We start from the raw sequence: 10,857 nt of genomic DNA on the forward strand, positions 1-10,857 counted from the left end.
TGCCAAGTGGAGATATGAGAAAGATTGAAGGGTAGGGCCAGTGGGCTGAGGATGCAAAGCCATGAGAACATGAAAGACTGGCCTGCCTTTGTGGAGCTGCGATTGTCAGGAGTAGTAGGAGAATCTGTCGGAACTGGCTTTCTCTTTCCACCATGTGGATTCTGGGGATCCAACTCAGGTCTTCAGCCTTGGAAGCAAATACTTTTATCTGCTGAGCCATCTTACCAGACCTCTACCTTATACTTTAAGACAGAGTCTCTCTTGCTGAATCTGGAGTTCACCAATTCAGCTAGACTGGCTGACCAGCAAGCTCCAGGGGTCCTCCAAGCTCCACCTCCTCTGCATGGGGATTATAGGTGCTAACCCAAGCCTGGCTTTTTACTCCAGTGCTAGGATCTGAACTCAGGTTCTCATATTTGTGTGGGAAGCACTTTACAGAGTGAGTCATGCTCCCATCCCTGGCCTTTTATGTTAAGGGGTAAGATGGCAGAACTCAATTTGAGGGTGTGGGAAAGGATCAGAACACACAGATGTTAAATATTTTAGTATGTAGGGTATTTTGAATGGATATTGGGGAACATTCCAGCACGAGGGCATCAATAAATCTACTGCAAGAGTTGCCAGTATAACATGAGAAAAGAACAAAATGAGCAGGTCTCAGTTCACACCTGCCTAATTTTGAAGAGGTGTGTTCAGATCCCTGACTGGTGACCTGATGTACAAGGGTCTTTGTAGATCTGATTTCCAGCTTTCTAATACAGGTTCACCTTACTTGTCAGAGCTCTCCTGGGCAGCCTTCCCAGGGTCTTTCCCTCTTCCGACTGCTTCCCCAGGTGTCTGCCATCCCTAGTCTGAACAGGAAGAGGCTACCCTCAGTGTCAGGAGGCTTAGTAATCAAAGTACCTCAGGTCATTAAGCAATAATAACAAATTTTAAATGAGTTGGCCATTTTTAAAGAGATAAAAAAGTGAAATAGTCACTCAAACCAGGCCATTTTACCCTTCATACTTTGTTCCTGTCCTGTCACTTGCCCCCATTTAGAGCTAGTGATATTGTGGGTGAGAAAGATGGAGAACTTTAAAAATATTTTATTATTTTTATTTTATGTGTATGAGTGTGTTGCCTGCATGTATGTAAGTGCACCTATGTCATGTAGTGCCCACAGAGGCCAGAAAAGTATATCAGATTCCCTGGAACTGGTATTCCCAATAGTTGTTAGCGTGTGGGTCCTGAGAACTGAATCCAGGTCCTCTGCAAGAGCAGCTGGTACTCTTAACTGCTGAGCCATCTGTCTAGCCCCCGAAGATGACGAACTTTTTAATGACTTGGGTCTTCTGCAAGAGTAGGCAGTGCTCTTAACTCCTGAGTCATCTCCTCAGCCCCAAAGGGGACTGGACTTTGCATGGGCTGGGAATCAAACCTGGGCCTCCCACATGGCAGGTGAGAATTCTACCACTGAACCACCCATGTGACAGATTCTTCACAGTAGCTGTAGTTCCAGTATGTCCAGTTAAGTTGAAAAAAAAAACCAAGCTAATTAGCTTTGGATATACAAGTGGTAGAGTACAGGAGCTAAGAATCCTACCTCAGAAGTCAAAAGATGTGCTTTTACTGTTCACCAACTGTGTAGGCATGGGCAAGATACACCATCTCTCAACTCCTGTTTTCTCATCTTTAAAACAGAAAGATAATAAAATCAACCTCATAAAATTGCTAGAAAGATGAAACTATACTAAGCAAGTAACATACCTGATACATAAAAGCACTAAATTATTATTACAAGTGTAATTCATGGTACTTCAAGAGATAGTAATTGCAGCCTGCAACATAAAAGAAACACCAGAGCACTCAGTGAGGTGGCTCAGCGGTAACGGACTTGCTGCCAAGCCTGAAGACCTGATTCGATCCCTGGGACTCACACAGAACTGACTCTTGAAAGTTGTCCTCTGACTTCCACATATGTGCCATGGCATGAATGCAGCACCCCTCCACACACACATATAAATAAATGGAAAACAAATCCCAGCACTCTGGAGGCAGAGGCAGGCAGATCTCTGTGAGTTCAAGGCCAGCTTGGTCTACATAGTGAGTTCCAGGACAGACAGGGAGACCCTGTCTCAAAAAGACCAAAAAAAAAAAAAATTTTTTTTTTTAAAAAGAAAGAACCAACATGACCACACAGTGTCTTTTAGACTTAACTAGGAAAAGATACCTGTGTACTGATCTTTTTGCTTTTTTGAGACAGGGGTTTGCTCTGTAGTCCAGGCTAGCTTTGAACTCATAGCAGTCCCCCTGCCTCAGCATGTCAAGATTACAGGCATAAACCACCATTCCAGGCTAGAAATATATTTTAAAAAATCATAAATCACTTTTATGGGGCTGGAGAGAATGACTCAATGGTTAAGAGAACTGGCTGCTTTTGTAGAGGACCTGGGATTGGTTCCCACCACCCTCATGGCAGCTAATAACATCCATAACTCCAGTCCCAGGGGATCTCAGAATGGCCTCTTCTGATCTCCATGGGCATTTAATGACACAGATGTGCTTATATTCATGCAGGCCATACACTCATATGCATAAATAAAAATAAAATATTAAAAATCGTAAATCACTTTTATATATTCCCCAACAGGAAAACATATGTAAAGTAAACTGGGTAAAGTATTCTTAAAACTGAATCACCTTTATGCTTATTCATCAGTGTCCATGTTTTCTCACTTTTATATCCATGTCTAGCTCTTAAAGAGCATTGGTAATACAACTTTTCTGAAAAGAAACCATAAAAAAACCCCACAAAAACAAAGGTTACGGGCATCGTTGCTAAGTTTATAAGCTGACTTTATGGTTATTTGGAGTCTGCTTTTCACTTCTGTGTTAGGAATGTTGCCAAACTCTGCTTCTCTGCCTACCATACCTGTTCCACACCTAAGTGTTGCTTCACTGTTGCCTTTAGAAATTTCTTCCAAACTGCTCACAGCCATTCAATAAATGTTGATCCTGACATTTTAATGCTTATAAATATGTGAGCAGTGAAAACTATGGTGAGACAGCAATTATAAGAGAAATCATTATTTCAGAGATATGAGAACATAACTGAAGATGTTTAGGCTGGCTGTGGTGGTGCCACCCATTATCCCAGCACTTAACAAAGGCTGAGGCAGGAGGATTGTGAGTTCCAAGTCATCCTGGGCTACATACTGAGAATCTGTCTCAAAAACCAAAAATTGGGGGCTACTTAGATGGCTCAGTGGGTAAAGGTACTCGCCACCAAGCCTGACAACCCGAGTTTGATCCCCAGAACCCACATGGTGGAAGGAGTAAACTGAGTCCTGAAAGTTGTTCTGTAACTTCCACGTATGCCATGGCATTCACCAGTGCGCGCACACACACACACACGTAATAAAAATATTGAAAAAGAAAAATTTTAGAATAAAACACAAAAATGTACTCTGATCCCTAGGAAAGCAAATTCAAAATGCCAAGAAAGAAAAAAGATGTATTCGTGATCTTACATATGGCCAAAGATTAATGGTTGGTGTCTTTCAAGATGAACTGGAGGTTCTCAATATTATGGAGAGCTTGAAACTGTTAGGTCAAGAAATCATTTATCAAGACACATTTAAACTTTGATCGTGTGAACTTTTCCTGGGGAGACATAAGCAAGCATTGACTCCCCCCAGATAGGGAACCAATGGCAGACCAAAATAATGATTCCACCCAAGTCTAGCTTGGTGAGCCAGTGGGCTTACTGGGGCTATTTACAGGAGCATAGGTAAGGGGTTACTTACAGGAGTGTGGGTGACCTCAAATAGCCACATCACCCAAAAGTCTCACCCACTAATGGGTGATAAACTTTCCCACTGTTGCATAGTTCCACCCCTTTATACACTCTAGCACCTTCTGAGACTATATGTCGCTTGGCAGAAATGAATACAGCTGGAAGGAGAGAGGAGGCTAGATGGAGTGGCTAATGGTGAGGGTCTAATGATTGTTTAGACAATTCTGGAAATTAGAAAGTTCTTCCTTATATTTAATTGTAAGCAGATTTTTAAGGCAAAAGTACCAGCTCTAGGAGTCCTCCAGGATTATTCTCAGTCACCTTTTCCCACATATGAAGTGACAAGTGTTCTAGTTACTTTCAATTGCTGTAACAAAACACTCTGACCAATACCAACTTAGGGAGGAAAGTGTTTATTTGACTTACATCTCCTGGGTTACAGTTCATCACTGAGGGAGCCCAAGGTAGGAACTCAGGGCAGGAACCTGGAGGCAGGAGCTGAAGCACAGGACATGGAAGAAAGCTGCTTACTGACTTGGTCCCCTGGCTGGGCCTGTGCTCAACCTGCTTTCTTATACAAAACAGGACTACCTGCCCAGGGGTGGCAACCATCCACAAGTGGGCTGGGCCCTCCCACCTCCCACATTATGTCAACAATTAAGAAAATGCCCCACAGATATGGCCACAGGCCAGTCCAATGGAAGTAATTCCCCAGTTGAGGCTCCCTCTACCCAGGTGTGTCAAGTTGACAACTGAAGCTGTCCAGCACAAAAAGAAATGATGAAAAGCAGAGAAAGGGAGATTCAGTGAGCATTAGGAAGAGGAATAGATAAAAGAACCCAGTGACTCAAGTTCTTCTTCAGGGTATTGATATGAGCCTTGGGTTAAAATACAGGAAGAATTGGGGCAGCAGGCAAAAGGTATGCATAATTAAGCAGTGTTGTGCTGGTGTGGTTGACCATTATCATGATTCTGTAAGACAGTCCATCCGAAGTGATTGTTATCATTGTCTTCACTCGAGGGAAGCAACCTCTTTCCCAGGGTATGATTATTTGTGCTCTAGGGTACAGCCTGGCCATCATAGATAAGTGTCCCATCTTCATGATGATGTGTCCTCTGAGGTTTGCTTTTCCCTGAAGACAGTTTCAGATCCTTGTCACAAAGATATTTATTCATCAGTCCTGTTCCTAGAATCTAAGATGACTATAGGAGGGTGTCTCAGGAGGCAAACACAAAGCTAGAAAGACCAGATGGACTTAGGCCAGTGCTTGCTGCCCTTCTTCAAAATGGGCAGAATCATTCTGTTATAGCCTCTTCTCACTCTAGGTTACACAAACACAAAACCTAATTCCTGGCTGTCTTGATAATATCTAGATAAAGACACTGTAACTGAAGTCTTAGACCAGAGGCCTGGCATGGAGTACAGAGTGGGTTTCCCAATAGCCCAGGTCTAGCCAATTGCCACAAGAATCCAAATAACGAGCAATGAATGGTGCTGAAACAGAAAAATAATTTATTCTAGTGTGGCCAACACCTGGAAAGACAAGGGGCCTATCATCCTAAGTCCTGTGTTTGAAGTATTGATAATAACTTCAGGAAGGGGAAGAACCCCAATAGAGGAAGAGCTCAGGGAAGGACAGTGTTCCGGTTTCCTTTCTATTGCTGTGACAAAATACTCTGACTAAATGCAATGTAGGGATTATATTTCCAGGTCATAGTCCCTCATTGGGGGAAACCAGGGCACAAACTCAAGCAGGAATTGAAGCAGAAACCAGGAAGATGGTTGCTGACTGGCTTGCTCTCTGGCTTATGCTTAGCTCACTTTCTTATACAGCCCAGACCCACCAGCTTAGGTATGGTGTTGCCCACAGTGGCCTGGGCTATCCCACATCAATCATCAATGAAAAGAATCTCAGACATGGCCACAGACCAGACTCATTTGGAATATTTCTCAGTTGAGGTTTTCTCTTCCAAGGTTGTGTCAACTTGACAATAAACTAATCAGCACAGGGCTTTTCCAGTTGGCAGTCTATGATATCTGCAAGAGTCATTATCTCTGTCTTATGGATAACTCTACTTTTTTAAAAAGACAGGATTTCTCTGTAGTCCCAGTTAGCCTGCTTGGAACTCACTTTGTAGACCAAGCTGGGCTCAATCTCACAGAGATCTGTTTGCCTCTGCCTTTTGAGTGCTGGGATTAAAGGTATTACCACTGTGTCTAGCTAGATAACTCTATTTGAATTCATTTATTATTTATTTATTTATTATTTTATATGTATGAGCATATTGTCTGCATGTGTATAAGTGTACTTGTGTTGTGCAATGCCCATAGAAGTCAGAACAGGGCATTGGATCCCTGGAACTGGAGCTATGGAGTTATAGCTGCCATGTGGGTGCTGGGATTCAAACCTGGGTCCTCTGCAAGAGCAGTCAATGCTCTTAACTACTGAGCCATCTCTCCAGGTCCCCCGAATTCCTTTTATATATGTTTATGTATATTTTTGGGAAGCTTCTATAGTAGTAGTTTTTCGTATAGTTTTTTCAAATATCTTTAGTAATCCCTCCCCATATTCCCTCTTCTACCTGGCCATCCCATCCCCACTCCAATCCATCCTCACCCCCTTAACTCTTCCTGTTCCCTTAATTACCTTTCCCCTTCATATCACCTGTGTATAGAATACCTATGTATAGAAGATCTGTGGATAGATACCTCTGTTGGTTAGCTGGGTCCTATAGACATTCCAAACATTACAGGCTATTGCCATTGTTCTTGGTTGCCCTCCGGAACCTGATGGTAAGACCCTGTTGCTGAAGATACCACATGTTTGAGTGACAGGGCATAGAGAAATCAAGCTGGTACCAACCTGGAAACTTTACTCCTACTGAGTTGCTTTCATAGGACTGTCTATGCATGCTACCAGGAGGAGAAAAGTAAACAATAATCTTACCCAGGTGTGGACCCTGTGAACTACAATAATGACTAGCCTGGCAAGATATGCCCAATGATGTAATAGTAGCATGAATGCTATATGGGCCACTCCACAAGATGGAACTCATACCTGGTACTGTTAACATGTGACCAAAAACATGTGGCTGCTGAAGTTATAGGGGAGAATCTATTATTTTCCCATGTGGACATAGAAATGACCTGCCCCCTAAGTTCTTATCCTCAGACCAAGAGAATAGGGCATCTTTCAACCTTCATCACAGAAGTTTCTTTTTGTAGTAGATGGTGATTAATAGAGTCTCAAAACTGGTCAATGTGCAGAGAATAAGAGACTGTGGAATGCTCATCTCTAAATGGAAAATCTGTATCACATCCCTTTCCCCTAAGGTTCAGAGATTATTTTAGAAGAGGGGAAGGAAAGATTGCAAGAGCCAGAGGTAGTAGACATCTGAAAGGAAGACAGTATTTGCTGGTGATGACAGGGCTGTTGCATGCATGAACATACAGTGGCTATGACTACATGCTTAAGACCTACACAGGACCAAATCAGCCAAAATCTCAGCATGGAAGGGGGAAGGAATCCTGAAACCCGACCCCTAACTGAGGAGTTATTGGCAATTGATGGTTGCTGGTGGAAAAAGAGTCAGTTTTCTTCAGGGATATGTTCCTGGAGAGGCTGCTCATGCTCCAGTAGATGGCCTTACACCCATGTCCATAAAGCACTAAGTGGACTGAGTTGCTTTAAAAACAAAGCACATAAAGTTGAGAGGGAAAAGTGAGAGGAATTGGAGGAAAGGAAGTGAGGGGTGGATTTGATAAAAAAATATTATATACATATATGAAATTCTCAAACAACAACAACATGATAATAAAAAAATCTAACTAGCCAGGTGGAGAGGTATGCCTGGTTGGCCATCTCCTTCAAGATCTGGGCTCCCTGCTCATTTTCACAGGTCTGGTTATGTGAGTCCTGCTGGCAGGGGAGGGGTTGTCAACTACTAGGGGGCAGTTTCAGCTCTTATAGGGAATTTGCCTATAGGACTTTCTGTTTCTGGACTTTGAAATAAGCTTGGGAGGAGAAATGACTCAAAGAGAAAGAATAGGCTAGAGAGACAAAATGGAGTTAAGACAATGAATGGGCTATCCTGCAGAAGGGCTCAAAGAGAGGGGAAGCCAGAAAAACAATTTCAAAGGAGCCCCTGTTATAACAATGCTTAGCTTAGAACTAGATTTCCTTAAAGATCCCCACTTCTTCCTCTTCCAACTTCTCTCTTTTTTTTTCTTGGTCAGGAGTTTCAATTCTTTCTAACTCAGAATCTCTTGTCCACCTTGTCTTTTCTGAATGCATTCCCAGTTAATCTGTATTTGACTTAAAATATGAGACCTACAACTGGTGACAGTTCTTAAGATGGGTGTGCCTAAGGGGAATAAGACAGGAAAGCACGATTGTATTTTTAGTTTTTACAATGAAGTTGCTGTGCTTGTGGCAGGATATCAAAAGTGATATTTCACTGAAGCTGCATCATATGCAGAATCCACAAAGGAAGTGGCTGAGGATCTGTTCCTTGGCTTTAGGACTCTGAAATCACAAGGAGATTAAAGGGAGGGGCAGGATACACAAGGAGAGAGGATTTGTGAAGAGATTTCTTAGCCATGATTTTCCCTCACAGTGGGAATTCTGGAACAGTGGCTATCTCCTACTCAAGCCTAATAGAAAAGAGCCTATAGAGTCAGCCAGACAGGTCTGAAATGTTTCCCTTGCAGCTGGGAAGTACCACAGGGATTAGGCCTGATTTAGCTAAAGTAAGCAATGGTTGGATAGACGAGCCTGTTTGAGAGGCAGCCCATACCACACAATATCCTGAAACCATGTGTGGCTTTTTTTAAAAAAAAAATTTTACTACTATTATTTAAATATTTTATTATTTTTACTTTATGCATATGAGTGTATTGCCTGCATGTATGTACGTCAACCCATGTTGTGCAATGCCATTGGAGGACAGAAAAAGCTGTCAGAGCCCCTGAAACTAGAGTTACAGACAGTTATTAGCTGCCATGTGGGTGCTGGGATTCGAAACTGGGTCTTTTGTAAGAACAGCCAGTGTTCTTAACCACTGAACCATCTCTCCAGCCCTTATTATTATTTTTTTATTTCATGTGTGTGGGTGTAAATTTTTTTTTTATTTTATATGTATGTGTGTAAGTGTACCCATGTCATGCAGTGCCTGCGGAGGTCAGATGATGGTGTCGGATCTCCTAGGACTGGAGTTATAGATGGTTGTTAGCCACTATGTTGGTGCTGGGATGCAAACTAGGGTCCTCTGCAAGAGCCCTCAGTGCTCTTAACCACTGAGCCATCTCTCCAGTCCCTATGTGAGTCTTTCTGTGGTCATTATAGAGACAAAATTGAGTTGTCTTGATTATCACACAATAAGACCACCAGGAAAAGTAGACAAAGGCACCCAAAACCTATATATACATCTTGATTCTTAGGTCCTGAGGGAAGATGTGCAAATGAATACCTGGAAGACAGATGTCTTAAGTGCAGTAAGAAAGCATTTCCCAGAAAGACCCCCCCCAAATCCACAAAAGTGTCCATAGGAAGAGTTGGCACTTGCTGTCTGCCAAGCTCAGAGGACAGGAAGTTGCCTATCCAAACAGAAACTCTGAGTTCCTTTACCTATCCTCCTCCCTTTTCTCTTTCTCTCCTTTCACCTAGGTAAGAAGCAAAGGAAAAAAATGCAAATATGAGGAGAGATGAAGGAGAGAGAGAGAGACAGAGAGAGACAGAGAGAGAGACAGATAGAGAGAAGGCTTATCTTTAAATAAGGATTAGAAGTCTAGCTAATACTTAAGCCTGGGATTCTGATTTGTACATTGAAACTATGACTGTGGCCTAGTTCATTACAGGACTCTCCATTACTGATAGAAGCAGAAAAATAATGGATCTTTGCAAACTTTACACATGTCACCTAGATTCCTCTGCAAATTGTGATTCAGTGAGTCTAGGGTGGAGCCCAGGATCACATTTCTAACAAGCTCCCAACAGATGCCAGTGTTTCTGGTTCTTAGCCCATACTTTGAGTAGGAAGGCAATCTGAAGAGGAGAATACATTGAATAAATTTTAAATGGATTATGAAAGATAAAAAGCTACATTCTGAATATGGCATAAATTGTGCTTTAAACATACAAGTCAATTTATTTTATTATTTTATTATTTTTTATTTTTCCCTGTAGCTAAACCTGGAGTTGAGTATACCTGGACTGCCTCTCCCAAGTGCTAGGATTAAAAGTGTGCACCTCCACACCCAGCATGTGCAAGGTCACTTAATTTTTTTTATTTTTATTTATTTAGTAGTGTGATTGTGTGAACACACTGTGGAATGCACTGGAGAGGACCACTTTCAGGAGTTGGTTCTCAACTCTCTTCTTGTTTTTGTTATTTGTACTGATTAGATTAGTACTGATTAGAGAAGGCTATCCTGTCAAGATGGCCAGTGAGTGGGCTAGGTGAGTAGCATATTCAAGGGCCCATTTCCACCTTGTTAAGGCAGGGTCTCTCTTGTTTCTTTGGACTGGGCACTCCAAGCCAGCTGGTCTGACAGTTATAGGCACATTCTCCATCTGGCTTTTTACATGGGTCCAAGGCTCAAACTCAGGTCCTCAGGCTTGTACAATAAGCACTTTAACCTGTTGAGCCATGTCTCCAGTCCCAAGGTCACTATTATAAGCCCATGTTTTATTCGACACAAAGTCTAAATCTGTAGCCCACCCTGGCCTCAAAGTCAGAGCAATCCTCCTGTCTCATCCTCCTAAGCCAAAATTTCTTCCCCCAATCTCCCACCTGTGTGTGTGTGTGTGTGTGTGTGTGTGTGTGTGTGTGTGTGTGTGTATGTATGCTTGTGTGTTGAGAGGTCTCTAACTCAGGCTTCCAAGCTAGCCTTGAACTCCCTAGTAAACAAGGATGACCTTGAATTTCTGACCCCTCTGTCTCAACTTCTCAAGTGCTGGGATTATAAACATTCACCCACCATGCCATACTTAGTTTTATATGGTACTGGGGATTGAACCCAGGATTTGGTACATGCTAGGCAGGTTTCCTTTTTTTTTTTTTCATTGCTATTATGGCAT

The sequence above is a fragment of the Nannospalax galili genome, unplaced genomic scaffold (assembly GCF_000622305.1).
Source record: "Nannospalax galili isolate Female #2095 unplaced genomic scaffold, S.galili_v1.0 scaffold884, whole genome shotgun sequence".
In the NCBI taxonomy this organism is placed as follows: domain Eukaryota; kingdom Metazoa; phylum Chordata; class Mammalia; order Rodentia; family Spalacidae; genus Nannospalax; species Nannospalax galili.